Genomic DNA, 17,504 nt, shown 5'->3' on the forward strand with positions numbered 1-17,504 from the left:
TTGAAATTCTCAATTAAAAGCTTGTTGTAAGTATAGTTTCTAAACTGACAAGAATCCTTTCGTACAAAAGTTTTGGTTGTCACTTAAGCAAACCCAATAAAATTTATAACCGAAGTATTTAAACCTCGGGTCGTCTCTCAAGTAATTGCAGGGTAGTATGATTTATTATTGTTTATGGAGAAAGGTATATTTTTGGATTTTTTAATTAAGGAACAAGAAAATAAATTGGCAGGAAATTAAATTAATTATCATGAAAACCATTGCAAGGTATAAGAACTGGAAATCCCATCCTAGTTATCCTTATCAGGTGTGATGAGAATTGTTTATTGCTCCCACTTAGTTAACCCTTACTAAATAAAGAAAAGTCAAGTAGACTAATTAATTTGATTCCTCAAGTCCTAGTCAATTCCTATGAAAAGACTAGCTTTAGAAGGATCCAAATCAATAAGCAAATTCCAATTTTCAATCAACAGCTGAGTTTGATCACTCAAGTGTCACCAATTACTCAACCAAAGCCAAGGGAGAATAAATCTAAATTAAATTAAAAGCATCAATAACATGAATTGAAGAAAGCAATCATAAATCTGAAATACCTCAAATTGTATTAAATAGAAAATCAAATTAAACATAGGAATCCATAAACCAATTTGGCAACATAAGTAATTAACAAGAGAAATAGATAAACTAAAGTACTAGAATAAATAAAAGTAGAAGAGAAACATAAATTAAAGGAACATTGAACCTGGAATTGGAGAAGAAGTAAACCTAACCTAAGAGAAATCCTAAATCCTCAAACCTAAGAGAGAGGAGAGAGCCTCTCTCTATACAAAACTACATCTAAAACCTCCAATCCTGAATTGAATGATTGAATGAATGATTTGATTCCCTCATTCTCCAGCCTCTATTCTGTGTTTGTGGGCTTAGATTTGGGCCGAAAAAGAGTCCAGAAATTGCTGGGGGCGAATTCTGCAACTTTCTACACGTGGTGTCTGTCACGTGTACGCGTAGGTCACGCGTGCGAATCATTTGGAAGTTTTCCTCATCACGCGTACGCGTTGCTCGTGCTCTGCGCTAGGCACGCGTCCACATCATCCATGCGTGTGCGTCGCTGCTATTTCCTTCAAAACTTCATTTTCGCGCGTTCCTTCCACTTTTGCATGTTTCCTTTCTGTCCTCTAAGCCATTCCTGCCCTTTAAAGCCTGAAAATACTCAACACATAAATCACGGCATCGAATGGTAATAAAGGATTATTAAAATTAACAGTTTTAAGGCCTTGGAAATATGTTTTCACATATATCACAGAATAAGGAAGGAATCGTAAAACCATGCAAATTATATGAATAAGTGGGTGAAGAATTGATAAAAACCACTCAATTGAGCACAAGATAAGTCATAAAATAGTGGTTTATCAACCTCCCCACACTTAAACATTAGCATGTCCTCATGCTAAATTCATGAGAAACTGAAAAAGAGTGAAGGTAGAATGGTGGAATCTATGCAATGCAATCTATCTAAATACAAGCTACCTAAATGAATCATGCAATGCTAATTACTACCCACCTAGATATATAAAGCTTACATGTGGTTAAATTGAGTCAAATTTTTCAAAGAATCACATATGCACAGCCAAGGGCTAAATCATATTAAAACACATTCACAATTGAGTTGAGTTAATTAAAAGAATTCACAAACTTGCAAGACAAGTAATGATTAAACATAGATATATGGAAATGAGCTATTGAACCCTCACTGGATTTGTATATGCACTCTAAACACTCAATGTTTAGGGTTAATCACTCTACTCCTCTCTAGTCATGCTTTCTAAAACTTTGTTCTTCATCTAACCAATCAACAAATATTTAATGTATACATGCAAACATCATCATGAGGTCTTTTCAAGGTTGTAATGGGGTTAAGGCAAGGGTGAGGATATATATATATATATATATGGCTAAGTGAGCTATAAATTGAATCCTTGATTAGTCTAAGATCTCACCTAACATATACATACTCTATACAATTCTAACATTATGCCTAGCTTCCCAAATTTCCCACTTTTGTATCACATACTCATGTACCAACTCATTTTTAATTTTATTACATATGCATTGATCCTTTACTAAGCTTAATACTGGGGTAATTTTTGTCCCCTTATTTAATTATTTAATTATAGGGATTTTTTTTGAAAAAGTAAATATAACTTATCAATGCATATGGATTTCCAAATTTTCTGGTTTCTAATAGCACGGAAACTTGTCTCTCAACAATTTCCTTCGGCAAGTATACCGAATTGTCATCAAGTAAAAACTCACAATAGAGTGAGGTCGAATCCCACAGGATTGATTGGTCAAGCAACTTTAATTAGAGGAATGTTCTAGTTGAGCGAAGCAGAATTTGGTTTGAGAGTTGCAGGAAATTAAATGGCAGAAAAGTAAATAGCAGAAAATGTAAATGCTGGAAGTAAAGAGCTGAAAGTAAATGACGGAAAGTAAATTGCAGAATTCTAAATGGGAATAGGGAAGATGCTCATAAAAGTAAATTGCAGAAATTAAAGAGAATGGGTAAGATCAGAAATGGGGGTTCTTTGGGCTTAGGAGATGTTGCATTCTCCGGATCAAGTTCATTTTCATCTCTTCCTCAATCAATGCATTCATTGATCTCCTTGGCAATCTTAAGTGATCGAATTCCAATTCCTTGGCAATTCAATCTCTCAAATCTTGATCAATAGCCAATTCCTTGGTCAATTGCTCATGAGAAGAGATGAAGTATGGTCACTGATTATACCACATGCATTCCCAAATCAAGTGTTGGTAGGATTATAGTCACCATACCCAACCAAACCCAATTTGGTCCAACATGAGAAAGCATTTCTAGCATGATCTCTTCATTCCTCTTCCAAGGTTCAGAAGAGATCCAAGTATGAATAGCTTCTTTTCCAAGATAACTACCCAATTGGATGAAGATTGAAAGCTTTCTAGTAAAATCAAGAGAAAAGATAGAAGAAGAGTAATGAAAACTAGTATTGATCCATCAAATTACAAAAGAGCTCCCTAACCCAATGAAAGGGATTTAGTTGTTCATAGCTCTGGAATTGGAAAACAAAGATAGAGAATACATCATGAAAACTAGAACTAGAAGTGCAGAGAAAGTAAATTATACAGAGAGTAGTTCTCAATTTCCCATCACCCAAAAGCTGCTTTCTAATTCAAAACTACCCCTATATATATACTACTCTTCTGATCTTCTAGTTGGTTCTTCAAGTCTTGGATATGGGCCTTTGGATCTTGAGTTTGAAGCAGTTATACTCTTCAGTGGGCTTAGCTTTACTTGCAAAGAGAAAGTGTGAAGTAGGCAGGGTGTTTAGCTCGGGACGTTAGTGGCGTTAACGTTAAGTGAGAGTGTGGGTTCGAGAACGTTAGTGGCAATCACCTTTTTCACTAACGTTCCTCACCCAGGGATGATCCACGTTAACTTCAACGTTAGTAGCACCAACGTGACCGCTAACGTTGCCTCTTGGTCCTTCGCACACGTTATTGGGGCTCACCTTTTCCAATAACGTTGAGAGTCCTCCCTTCCCCTTACGTTAGAGTCCACGTTAGCTTAGTTAACGTGGCTCTTAACGTAGGCTTGCCAATCCTTCGAGAACGTTAGTGACACTTACCTTTGTCACTAACGTTCCAAGGTGCCCCTTCTTCCCACGTTAGAGTCCACATTAACTAAGTTAACGTGGCTTCTAACGTGGTAATGATAGCCATCTCCAATGTTAGTGACAAAGGTGAGTGTCACTAACGTTGGCTCATCATCCTATCCTCAACGTTAGCATCCACGTTAACTAAGTTAACGTGGGAGTTAACGTGGCTCATGGTGGCTCATTGTGGCTCATTCCAACGTTAGTGACAAAGGTGAGTGTCACTAACGTTGGTGATTGTTTGCTTTCTCTACGTTAGCTTCTACGTTAACTAAGTTAACGTGGGAGTTAACGTAGCTCAAGGTGGCTTAGCCCAACGTTAGTGACAATGATGAGTGTCACTAACGTTGGCCACTCTTTTGCTTCCCAACGTTAGAGTCCACGTTAACTAAGTTAACGTGGAGGCTAACGTGGCCAATATGAGCTTGGTCCAACGTTAGTGACAAAGGTGAGTGTCACTAACGTTGGCTCCACTTTCTTTCTTCCATGTTAGAGTTCACGTTAACTAAGTTAACGTGAACTCTAACGTGGGCTATGATGGCTTCGAGGACGTTATTGGCGATTACTTTTCTCATTAACATTGCAAGCTAGCTCCCATTCCACATTAGTGGTCACGTTAGTTAGACTAACGTGGCTGCTAACGTGGTTCTTTCTTGCTTCCTTTGTCCTGAAATCAAGCAATAAAGTGCATCAAAGTTCTAATCCACATCATGAGATATGCATCATCCAATTTTTCATCTAATTCATGCAAAATGCTCATGAAATCATGTAAAGTGCACAATGTATGCTTAAATCAAGATGTAAGTGAAATTCTACCCAAAACTTGCTTATTTCCTAAGAAAATGCATGAAACTTCCCTAAAACAGTAAAGAAAAGGTCAGTGAAACTGGCCAGAATGCCCTGGCATCACAACACCAAACTTAAAGCTTGCTTGTCCCTAAGCAAGTACTGGAACAAGAGAATGATGAATAGAATGCCAAGAGGAATGAGTCATTATTGTGGAGGTCATATCCTTGGTTTTATGGTGGTTTCATGCATAGCAACTTAGCTTCATTCCTTCACTGGCTTTCAGACCTTTATCATGTCCTGGAATACTCACTTGATTGCACCCTATGAGACTCTTATTCATTGATCCTTTTATTGTTTTCAGGGCTTATTTGTGTTCTTAGGCTAAGTGCTCTGTGAGGGGGCGACTCTTTAAGATAAGCTTTCAGCCAGCACTCCCGAACCAGTTGGTTCAAGGTGCTAGGTGTTAAGACACCCCTAAGGACTTACTCCCTCAAGTCTCTTTCCCCCATACATACACACCACAGGCACATGGTTTGTTATTTCCTTTCTTGAGACCTTGGTGTCCAGCACCTCTTTGGGTTACTAAATGTTCTGTAGCAAAGTTGCTCTTGATAGTGGATTTTCAGTTGATAATCTCGGGTTAGTTAACCCAAGTTACCAAGTGATGAAGCACTCCTACGAACTTATTCATCCAAGCAGATCCTTGGTACAGGGGCACCACAGACACATCTCTCAAGTTTCAAACCCTTGGTGCCTAGCCTTATTCTTTATTAACTTTTCTTTCTTTTTCAACTCTTATTGTTCTTTTCCCCTTATTCTTATTAGGATCTTGTTATTTAGCTAGTCTCATGGGGTGTGTTTCAAGCATATGATTCAAGACAGATAATTGTCTTCCTACCTTTGTCGGTGAATCAACTTAGCTAACTTATGACCACATCACACACTAAGGAACTTATTCCACAATATGAACTCCACTCTGGTCTTTGATAACACACATTCTCTTTTTATTTGATTTAAAAGGAGACAAGCAACACAATAAGTAGGATGGAATTGAAGCAGGTATCGTGGACAGTACACATATGACAAAAGCAATAAAGCAACCATTAAACTCTAATCATCTAAACTAATGAGCAACTATAAATCAAGTTCCTCCTGACTTCCAATTTTTAGCATTTTAAGTATATGAAATTAAGTAACAATACAACCTTCGGGTGATGGTTTCTTGTTGTCCCCTTATTGTCCTCATCCATAGTTTTTGCTCCTTCACTTCCTTGGATGATGGTGCACCATTTCCTCAGAAGGTTCCTGCAAAGTCATTGGAAGTTGCTTGTTTCAGCACTTGAGACATAGTTAGCTTACATGTATGCTTGCGAATTTTCTGAACTTAATTTGGTGTGTGAACACCAAACTTAGTTCTTTGCCTAGTACAACAAATTGCATGCTTGCAGAGATCCTCATATGTTGTTATTAACAAAACAACCATTAACTTCAGACTAAACAACTGCCAAGTGGTCCCCCTGAGTGGTTGGAGCTAGCAATTTGTCATTGGAGTGTAGTGTGATTATAACTAATATCTTTGGTGGAACACCAAACTTAAAACTACACTTTCACTCTTAGGTTTTGTCTTGGTGTGGAACACCAAACTTAGCTCCTCGCAATACAGGGGAAACAACTTGTGATTTTTATTGAAATGATAACGAAAAAGAAACTACCTCAGGTTGGGTTGCCTCCCAACAAAGCGCTCTTTTAGCGTCTCTAGCTCGACGATTCCTTCATTACTTGAGATGATACTTTACTTTGGGGTTTTTCCCCATGTTGCCCATATAGTGTTTGAGCCTTTGTCCGTTCACAGTGAAAGTCCTCTCCGATCTTTCATCCATGATTTCTATGTGCCCATATGGTGAGACTTTTGTGACCAGAAAGGGTCTTGACCACCTTGATTTGAGTTTTCCTGGGAACAGTCTCAATTTGGAGTTGTAGAGGAGTACTTGCTGCCCTTTTTCGAAACTCCTTGGTGCAAGGTGCAGGTCATGTCTTCTTTTCGCCTTCTCTTTATAGATCTTGGCATTTTCATAGGCTTGCGATCTAAATTCCTCCATTTCTTACAGCTGCAAGATCCTCTTTGCACCAGCAGCAATGCTGTCAAAATTTAGTATCTTGAGAGCCCAGAGAGCTTTGTGTTCCAGCTCCAGTGGTAAATGACAAGCTTTCCCATACACTAGTTGATATGGGGACATTCCAAGTGGAGTTTTGAATGCTGTTCTGTATGCCCAAAGAGCATCATCCAGCTTCTTCGACCAATCCTTTCTTGATGCACCCACAGTCTTTTCCAGAATCCTTTTTAGCTCTCTGTTGGATATCTCAGTTTGCCCACTTGTTTGGGGATGGTAAGGAGTGGCCACCTTATATTTTACCCTGTATCGTAGGAGAAGAGCTTCTAGTGGTCTGTTACAAAAATGGCTCCCTCCATCACTGATGAGTGCTCGTGGGACTCCAAATCGGCTAAAGATATTCTTTCTGAGGAAGTTCATGACCACCTTGTTATCATTCGTTGGAGTTGCAGTAGCCTCTACCCACTTGGAAACGTAATCCACTGCTACCAAGATGGACTTGTTTGAATATGAGGTTGGGAATGGTCCCATGAAATCGATTCCCCACACATCAAACAGTTCCAGTTCCAAGATAAAATTTTGTGGCATCTCATTTCTTTTGGGCAAGTTCCCAGATCTCTGGCACTCATTGTAGCTCTTCGCTAGTTCTTTAGCATCCTTGAAAAGGGTGGGCCAAAAGAATCCGCTTTGTAACACCTTTGCTGCAGTTTTGTCCCCTCCAAAATGGCCTCCATAGTATGAGCCGTGGCAATTCCACAAGACTTCCCGTCCCTCTTCTTCTGAAACACATCTTCTCAGGATTCCATCTGAACATTTCTTGAAGAGATATGGCTCATCCCAGACAAAATATTTTGCATCATTTATGAGCTTCCTTTTTTGATGTTTATTGATCTCTGGAGGTAAGGCCCCAATTGCCTTGAAGTTGGCAATGTCTGCGAACCATGGTGCTTTGTGAACTGTCATCAACTGCTCATCAGGGAAGAGCTCATTTACACTAGTATCATGTGTTCTACCTTCATCATGAGGGATTCTGGATAGGTGATCCGCTACTTTTTTCTCTACTCCCTTCTTGTCTCTGATTTCAATATTGAATTTCTGTAACAATAAAATCCATCTTATTAGTCTTGGTTTTGATTCTTGCTTGGCAAACAAATATTTCAGTGCTGTGTGATCTGTGAAAACAATCACTTCAGCACCAATGAGGTATGATCTAAACTTGTCAAATGCAAAAACTATTGCTAGCAACTCCTTTTCAGTAGTGGTATAATTTCTTTGAGTTTCATTGAGGACTTTGCTAGCATAGTATATCACATAGACTAAGTTATCTTTCCTCTGCCCTAACATGGCCCCAACTGCAAAGTCAGATGCATCACACATCAATTCAAAGGGTAAGTTCCAATCAGGTGGGGAAATGATAGGGGCAGAGGACAATCTTTTTTTCAAATTCTCGAATGCTTGCATGCATGTTTCATCGAAGATAAATGGTGTATCAGATACAAGGAGATTGCTCAAGGGCTTGGCTATCTTTGAAAAATCTTTAATAAATCTTCTGTAAAAGCCAGCATGCCCTAAAAAGCTTCTAATTGCCTTGACATCACTAGGTGGAGGAAGTTTTTTAATAAGTTCCACTTTAGCTCTATCCACCTCAATGCCTTAGTTAGAAACCTTATGGCCAAGGACTATTCCTCCTGTCACCATAAAGTGACATTTCTCCCAGTTCAAGACCAGATTGGTCTCTTGGCACTTTTTCAATACCAAGGCTAGGTGATTCAGGTAGCTAGAAAATGAATCTCCGAATACCGAGAAATCATCCATAAAAACTTCAATGAATTTCTCTATCATATCTGAGAAGATAGAAAGCATGCAGCGTTGGAAAGTTGCCACTGCATTACATAGCCCAAATGGCATGCGCTTGTAGGCAAACACTCCATATGGGCAAGTGAATGAGGTTTTCTCTTGGTCTCTGGGATCAACCACTATTTGGTTATATCCTGAATAACCGTCGAGAAAACAATAATATGCGTGTCCTGCGAGTCTTTCCAACATCTGATCCATGAATGGGAGGGGAAAATGATCCTTTCGTGTAGCCTCATTGAGTTTCTGGTAGTCTATGCACATCCGCCATCCTGTGACGGTCCTTGTAGGAATTAGTTCGTTCTTCTCATTGTGGACTACAGTGATCCCTCCCTTTTTGGGCACGACATGCACGGGGCTGACCCAGGGGCTGTCTGAGATCGGGTAGATTACCCCTCCCTGCCATAACTTTATAACTTCTTTCTGCACTACTTCCTTCATGATTGGGTTCAGCCTCCTTTGGGATTGAATGGATAGTTTGGCATCATCTTCCAACAGTATCTTATGCATGCATATGGCCGAACTAATTCCTTTCAAGTCAGCGAGGGTCCATCCAATGGCATCCTTATGCTTTCGCAACACTTGGAATAATTCATCCTCTTGATCTTGGCTGAGGGATGAGTTTATGATCACTGGGTAGCTTTCATTCTCTCCTAAGTATGCATATTTGAGAGTGGGTGGCAATGCTTTGAGTTCAAGTTTTGGTGCTTCTAACTTTTCATTCTCTTCCTTTGGTGCACCTCGTATATGAATCTCTGCTGTTACAACCTCTTCACTAGACGTTGATCCCTCCTCTATTAACCCTTCAGGTTCTTCTTCTTCAAAACTCTCCTGCATTGCATTTTCCAGTGAGTCCAATCTCATACATTCTCCCCATTATTCTGGTGGGTAACTCATGGCCTTGAATACATTGAATGTCATCTTTTCATTGTGTAATCTCAAGATGAGATCACCTTTTTGGACATCAATGACAGCTCCAGCAGTAGCTAAGAATGGTCTTCCCAGGATGATAGAGGCCTTGGCTTCCTACTGCATGTCCAACACCACAAAGTCTGCTGGGAAAATGAAATCTCCCACCTTCACCAGCAAATCTTCCACTACACCATGAGGGAACTTGAACGATCGTCTGCCAGTTGTAGGGCCATTTTTGTTGGCTTAGCCTCCTCGATCTTCATTTTCCTCATCCTAGCTACTGACATCAGATTTATGCTGGCTCCTAAGTCACATAGAGCTTTCTCCACTGTAATCTCCCCTATAATACAAGGGATCTAGAAGCTCCCAGGATCCTTCAATTTCTGGGGTAGTTTATGCTGAATGATAGCACTACATTCTTCGGTTAGTATCACAGTCTCGTTGCTCTTCCAACTTCTCTTCTTAGTCATCAATTCCTTCAAGAACTTGGCATAGAGCGGCATTTGCTCTATTGCTTCAGCAAAGGGTATGTTAATCTGTAATTTCTTGAAGATTTCTAAAAATCTGGAGAACTGGCTGTCATCCCCATTCTTCTTCAGTTGTTGAGGATATGGTCCTTTCGGAACATATGGCTTCAGCTCTCCTTCCTTTTGACGTGAGTTGGAGGTGGGGATTTGAACTTCATCTTGTTCCTCCTTCTTTCTATCTGAATCTTTCTCTCGGGGTTGCTTGGGAATATCCTTCAATTCTTTTTCACTTCTGAGGGTTATAGCCTGACACTCCTCCCTTTGGTTTGAGTCTGTATCGCTGCGAGGGTTGTGGCTGGAAATTCTCTTGAATAGGTAGCCAATTTGTGTCTCAAGTTTCTTGATGGCAGCATCTTGATTCTGCATATTGGACTGCACTTCTTCTCGGAATGCCTTACTGTCATGAATCTCTTTGCATATGCCCTCAAGCGGAGTCTCAATTTTGGAGAGTCTATCTTCATATGATGGTGAGTTGAGAGTGGATGGGTGAGTTGGGTCATTTTGGTTTTGATATGGATGTGGAGAGATATTGTTAAGGTGGTGTTGATATGATCTCTGTGTGGAATGTTGGTGAGCTACATTGTTGTTGTGGTTGTGACGTCTCTGATCCTGGCTTTGATCTTGTTGATTTCCCCACCCAAAGTTTGGGTGATTCCTCCATCCAGGGTTGTAGGTTTTGGAGTATGGATCATGGGTCAGCCTGGGTGAGTTTCCAATGTAGTTGGCTTGTTCTTGCTCCTCATCTGCCTCAGCATTCACTCCCTCTTGGGTTGCTGATGAGGTGGTGATTGCTGCCACTTGGTTCCTCTCCATCTTCTTGGTGAGGTCAGCCAGCTGCTTGGTAATAAGCTTGTTTTGGGCCAGCAGTGCATCCACATTGTTTAGCTCCATCACTCCTCTAGTGTTGCCTCTTTCAGAAGCATAGAAGTAGTCATTCTCCGCTACAGTCTCAATGACATCTATGGCTTCTTCAATGGTCTTCTTCTTGTTCAGAGATCCCCCGGATGAATGGTCTACTACCTTCTTTGATTCATAAGAGAGGCCTTCATAGAAAATGTGTAGTTGCATGCATTCATTGAACAAATCTGGTGGACACCTTCTTGTCAGGTCCTTAAACCTCTCCCATGCTTCATATAGAGTCTCACCATCCTGCTGCCTGAATGTTTGCACCTCAGCTCTCAGCCTGTTGATCCGTTGAGGAGGATAGAATCTTGCCAAGAATTTGTTTACCACATCTTCCCAGGTTGCTAAACTCTCCTTTGGGAAGGATTTCAGCCATTTAGATGCCTTGTCCTTAAGTGAGAAAGGGAACAGAAGTAGTCTATAGGTGTCAGAATGAACACCATTAGACTTCACAGTATCACATATCCTCAGGAAGGTGGTTAGATGTTGATTGGGGTCTTCTTGGACACTTCCTCCGAATGAACAATTGTTCTGAACAAGGGTGATGAGCTGTGGCTTTAGTTCAAAGTTGTTGGCATGTATGGTTGGCCTTTGGATGCTACTTCCACAGTTTCCTGGGTTTGGGTTGATGTAATAACCCAGAACTCTTCTCTCTTGTCCAGCCTGATTCGCTGGACCTTCTCTGCCATGGTTGTGAGCCTCTTTTTCATGATGGTTCTCCATGTTTTCATCCATGTCTGGTTCAAAGTACTCCTCCTCTTTCTCATCACTAACTACTCTCTTTCCTGTTGTTAAAATTGCTGTTAGTGTGAGTGATGCAATATATCAAACAGTTAGTGGGTTAGTGAACTGAATGGTAAATAACTAAGAAAAAGGAGTAGGGGGGAAGGGAGGAAAATAACTAAAACTGAAAGTAATCAACTCAAACAGAAACTTAAATCAAACAAAAGAAAAATGCTCAATCTAGTTATCCTCCAATTTAGTCATTGTTGATACAAAATCAATCCCCGGCAATGGCGCCATAAACTTGATAGCACGGAAACTTGTCTCTCAACAATTTTCCTTCGGCAAGTATACCAAATTGTCGTCAAGTAAAAACTCACAATAGAGTGAGGTCGAATCCCACAGGGATTGATTGGTCAAGCAAATTTAATTAGAGAAATGTTCTAGTTGAGCGAAGTAGAATTTGGTTTGAGAGTTGCAGGAAATTAAATGGCGGAAAAGTAAATAGCAGAAAATGTAAATGCTGGAAGTAAAGAGCTGAAAGTAAATGACGGAAAGTAAATTGCAGAATTGTAAAAGGGAATGGGGAAGATGCTCATAAAAGTAAATTGCAGAAATTAAAGAGAATGGGTAAGATCAGAAATGGGGGTTCATTGGGCTTAGGAGATGTTGCATTCTCCGGATCAAGTTCATTTTCATCTCTTCCTCAATCAATGCATTCATTGATCTCCTTGGCAATCTTAAGTGATCGAATTCCAATTCCTTGGCAATTCAATCTCTCAAATCTTGATCAATAGCCAATTCCTTGGTCAATTGCTCATGAGAAGAGATGAAGTATGGTCACTGATTATACCACATGCATTCCCAAATCAAGTGTTGGTAGGATTATAGTCACCATACCCAACCAAATCCAATTTGGTCCAACATGAGAATGCATTTCTAGCATGATCTCTTCATTCCTCTTCCAAGGTTTAGAAGAGATCCAAGTATGAATAGCTTCTTTTCCAAGATAACTACCCAATTGGATGAAGATTGAAAGCTTTCTAGTAAAATCAAGAAAAAAGATAGAAGAAGAGTAATGAAAACTAGTATTGATCCATCAAATTACAACAGAGCTCCCTAACCCAATGAAAGGGGTTTAGTTATTCATAGCTCTGGAAATGGAAAACAAAGATGTAGAATACATCATGAAAACTAGAACTAGAAGTGCAAAGAAAGTAAATTATACAGAGAGTAGTTCTCAATTTCCCATCCCTCAAAAGCTGCTTTCTAATTCAAAACTACCCCTATATATACTACTCTTCTGGTCTTCTAGTTGGTTCTTCAAGTCTTGGATATGGGCCTTTGGATCTTGAGTTTGAATTAGTTATACTCTTCAGTGGGCTTAGCTTTACTTGCAGAGAGAAAGTGTGAAGTAGGCAGGGTGTTTAGCTCAGGACGTTAGTGGCTGATGAGCGGATAATTTATACGCTTTTTGGCATTGTTTTTAGTATGTTTTTAGTAGAATCTAGTTACTTTTAGGGATGTTTTCATTAGTTTTTATGTTAAATTCACATTTCTGAACTTTACTATGAGTTTGTGTGTTTTTCTGTGATTTCAGGTATTTTCTGGCTGAAATTGAGGGACTTGAGCAAAAATCAGATTCAGAGGTTGAAGAAGGACTGCTGATGCTGTTGGATTCTGACCTCCCTACACTCAAAGTGGATTTTGTGGAGCTACAAAACTCAAAATGGCGCGCTTCCAATTACGTTGGAAAGTAGACATCCAGGGCTTTCTAGCAATATATAATAGTCCATACTTTGGCCGCGTTTAGATGACGTAAAAGGGCATTGAACGCCAGTTCTATGCTGCTGTCTGGAGTTAAACGCCAGAAACACGTCACAAGCCAGAGTTGAACGCCAGAAATACGTTACAAACTGGCGTTCAACTCCAAGATTGACCTTTACACGTGTAACATTCAAGCTTAGCCCAAGCACACACCAAGTGGGCCCCAGAAGTGGATTTATGCTTCAATTACTTACTTCTGTAAACCCTAGTAACTAGTTTAGTATAAATAGGACTTTTTACTATTGTATTAGACATCTTTGATCAGTTTTATGCTATCTTAGACTTTCATGGGGGCTGGCCATTCGGCCATGCCTGAACCATTATCACTTATGTATTTTCATACGGTAGAGTTTCTGCACTCCATAGATTAAGGTGTGGAGCTCTGCTGTTCCTCAAAGATTAATGCAAAGTACTACTGTTTTTCTATTCAATTCAACTTATTCCGCTTCTAAGATATTCATTCGCACTTCAACCTGAATGTGATGAACGTGACAATCATCATCATTCCCCCACGAACGCGTGCCTGACAACCACTTCCGTTCCACCTTAGATTGAATGAGTATCTCTTGGATCTCTTAGTCAGAATCTTCGTGGTATAATCTAGATTGATGGCGACATTCATGAGAGTCCAGAAAGTCTAAACCTTGTCTGTGGTATTCCGAGTAGGACTCTGGGATTGATTGACTGTGACGAACTTCAAACTCGCAAGTGCTGGGCGTAGTGACAGACGCAAAAGGAGGGTGAATCCTATTCCAGTATGATTAAGAACCTCAGATGATTAGCCGTGCTGTGACAGAGCATTTGGACCATTTTCACAAGAGGATGGGATGCAGCCATTGACAAGGGTGATACCTCCAGACGATTAGCCATGCAGTGACAGCGCATCGGACTATTTTCTAGAGAGGATAAAAAGTAGCCATTGACAACGGTGATGTCCTTACATAAAGCCAGCCATGGAAAGGAGTAAGACTGATTGGATGAAGACAACAGGAAAGCAGAGGTTCAGAGGAACGAAAGCATCTCTATACACTTATCTGAAATTCTCACCAATGATATACATAAGTGTTTCTATCCTTATTTTCTATCTATTTATTATTAATATTCAAAAACTCCATAACTATTTGATATCCGCCTGACTGAGATTTACAAGGTGACCATAGCTTGCTTCAAGCCGACAATCTCTGTGGGATCGACCCTTACTCACGTAAGGTTTATTACTTGGACGACCCAGTGCACTTGCTGGTTAGTTGTATCGAAGTTGTGAATGAAAAACGATTTATTAAGATGTGCATACAAGTTTTTAGCGCCGTTGCCTGAGATCACAATTTCGTGAACCAAGTTTTTGGCGCCATTGCCGGGGATTGTTCGAGTTTGAACAACTGACGGTTCATCTTGTTGCTCAGATTAGGTAATTTTCTTTTTGTTTTATTTTCAAAAATTTTTCAAAAACCTTTCAAAAATTTTCATCTGTTTTTGAAAAAAAAAATAAATCTTTTCAAAAATATATTTTTCTTCAGAATTTTTAAGAATGAATTCTAGAGTTTCATGAAGCATGTTGAAGCCTGGCTGGCTATAAAGCCATGTCTAATTCTTTTGGATAGGGGCTTCCAACCATCAGCATAGAGGAAAGTTAATTGGAATGTCAACCGTGGCATGTCTGAGTTACATACTAAAGCTTGGCTGGCTATTAAGCCATGCCTAACCCTCGGATTGGAGCTTTAGACTAAGAATACAAGATTCCTGGAATTCATATTAAAAAAATTTTGAAATCCTTATTTTCTTTTTCCTATATGTTTTTTCGAAAAAAATATACAAAAATCCAAAAAAATAAAAAAATCATAAAAATAAAAAATATTTCATGTTTCTTGTTTGAGTCTTGAGTCAAGTTGAAAGTTTGGTGTCAATTGCATCATCTTGCATTTTTTGAAAAATTCATGCATTCATAGTGTTCTTCATGATCTTCAAGTTGTTCTTGGTAAGTCTTCTTGTTTGATCTTGATGTTTTCATATTTTGTGTCTTTTCTTGTTTTTCATATGCATTCTTGCATTCATAGTGTCTATACATGAAAAATTTTTAAGTTTGGTGTCTTGCATGTTTTTTTTGCATTAAAAATTTTTCAAAATTAAGTTCTTGATGTTCATCTTGACATTCAAAGTGTTCTTGGTGTTCATCTTGACATTCATAGCATTCTTGCATGCATTCATTGTTTTTATCCAAAATTTTCATGCATTGAGTCTTTTTCATGTTTTTCCCTCTCATCATTAAAAATTCAAAAATAAAAAAAAAATCTTTCCCTTTTTCACTCATAAATTTTGAAAATTTGAGTTGACTTTTTCAAAACTTTTTAAAATCTAGTTGTTTTTATGAGTCAAATCAAATTTTCAATTTAAAAATCTTATCTTTTTCAAAATCTTTTTTCAAAAATCAAATCTTTTTCATTTTTCTTATTTATTTTCGAAAATTTTAAAAATATTTTTCAAAATCTTTTTCTTATCTTTATCTCCTAATTTTCGAAAATAACATCATCAATTAATGTTTTAATTCAAAAATTTCAAGTTTGTTACTTGCTTGTTAAGAAAGATTCAAACTTTGAGTTCTAGAATCATATCTTGTGATTTCTTGTGATTCAAGTCATTAATTGTGATTTTAAAAATCAAATCTTTTTCAAAACTAATTTCAATCATATCTTTTCAAAAATATCTCTTTATCTTATCTTTTTCAAAATTTGATTTTAAAATATCCTTTCTAACTTCTTATCTTCTTATCTTTTCAAAATTGATTTTCAAATTTGTTTCAACTAACTAACTAACTTTTTGTTTGTTTCTTATCTTTTTCAAAACTACCTAACTAACTCTCTCTCTCTAATTTTCGAAAATATCTTCCCTCTTTTTCAAAATTTCTTTTTAATTAACTAATTATTTTAATTTTTGATTTTAATTTTCGAAAAATTACTAACCTTTTTCAAAAACTATTTTCGAAAATCACTAACTCTTTTTCAAAAATAATTTTCGAAAATTCTCCTTCTCTCTCATCTCCTTCTATTTATTTATTCATCTACTAACACCTCTCTTCATCCCATATCTCTGCTCTCCTTACCCTTGTGTTTCTTTCTTTACATTACATTCTTTTCTTCTTCTACTCACACAGGGGGACCTCTATACCTGTGGTAAAAAGGATCCCTATTATTATTTTTCTGTTCCCTTCTCCTTCATATGAGCAGGAGCAAGGACAAGAATATTCTTGTTGAAGCAGATCCAGAACCTGAAAGGACTCTGAAGAGGAAACTAAGAGAAGCTAAATTACAACAATCCAGCAAGCACCTTTCAGAAATTTTCGAACAGGAAGAGGAGATGGCAGCCGAAAATAATAATAATGCAAGGAGGATGCTTGGTGACTTTACTGCACCTAATTCCAATTTACATGGAAGAAGCATCTCCATTCCTTCCATTGGAGCAAACAATTTTGAGCTGAAACCTCAATTAGTTTCTCTGATGCAGCAGAACTGCAAGTTTCATGGACTTCCATCTGAAGATCCTTTTCAGTTTTTAACTGAATTCTTGCAGATCTGTGATACTGTTAAGACTAATGGAGTAGATCCTGAAGTCTACAGGCTCATGCTTTTCCCTTTTGCTGTGAGAGACAGAGCTAGAATATGGTTGGACTCTCAACCCAAAGATAGCCTGAACTCTTGGGATAAGCTGGCCAAGGCTTTCTTAGCCAAGTTCTTTCCTCCTCAAAAGCTGAGTAAGCTTAGAGTGGATGTTCAAACCTTCAGACAGAATGAAGGTGAATCCCTCTATGAAGCTTGGGAGAGATACAAAGAACTGACCAAAAAGTGTCCTTCTGACATGCTTTCAGAATGGACCATCCTGGATATATTCTATGACGGTCTATCTGAATTGGCTAAAATGTCATTGGATACTTCTGCAGGTGGATCCATTCTCCTAAAGAAAACGCCTGCAGAAGCTCAAGAACTCATTGACATGGTTGCTAATAACCAGTTCATGTACACTTCTGAGAGGAATTCTGTGAGTAATGGGACGCCTATGAAGAAGGGAGTTCTTGAAATTGATACTCTGAATGCCATACTGGCTCAGAATAAAATATTGACTCAGCAAGTCAATATGATTTCTCAAAGTCTGAATGGAATGCAAGCTGCATCCAACAG

The 17,504-nt window shown here is 38.6% G+C and overlaps 2 non-coding genes across 2 annotated transcripts; one reads left to right on the top strand and one right to left on the bottom strand.

Moving 5' to 3' along the window:
• The first annotated feature begins 10,964 nt into the window (after positions 1–10,964).
• Positions 10,965–11,067, top strand: LOC148548477 (small nucleolar RNA R71). The gene has a single exon (XR_015898238.1). It is a non-coding gene; the product is annotated as a small nucleolar RNA R71 (small nucleolar RNA).
• A 6,015-nt stretch (positions 11,068–17,082) lies between these two features.
• LOC148548478 (small nucleolar RNA R71) lies at positions 17,083–17,190 on the bottom strand. Its single transcript, XR_015898991.1, has one exon. It is a non-coding gene; the product is annotated as a small nucleolar RNA R71 (small nucleolar RNA).
• Between the last annotated feature and the right edge of the window lie 314 nt (positions 17,191–17,504).

The sequence above is a fragment of the Arachis ipaensis genome, chromosome B8, assembly GCF_059453495.1.
Source record: "Arachis ipaensis isolate K30076 ecotype BB chromosome B8, ASM5945349v1, whole genome shotgun sequence".
In the NCBI taxonomy this organism is placed as follows: domain Eukaryota; kingdom Viridiplantae; phylum Streptophyta; class Magnoliopsida; order Fabales; family Fabaceae; genus Arachis; species Arachis ipaensis.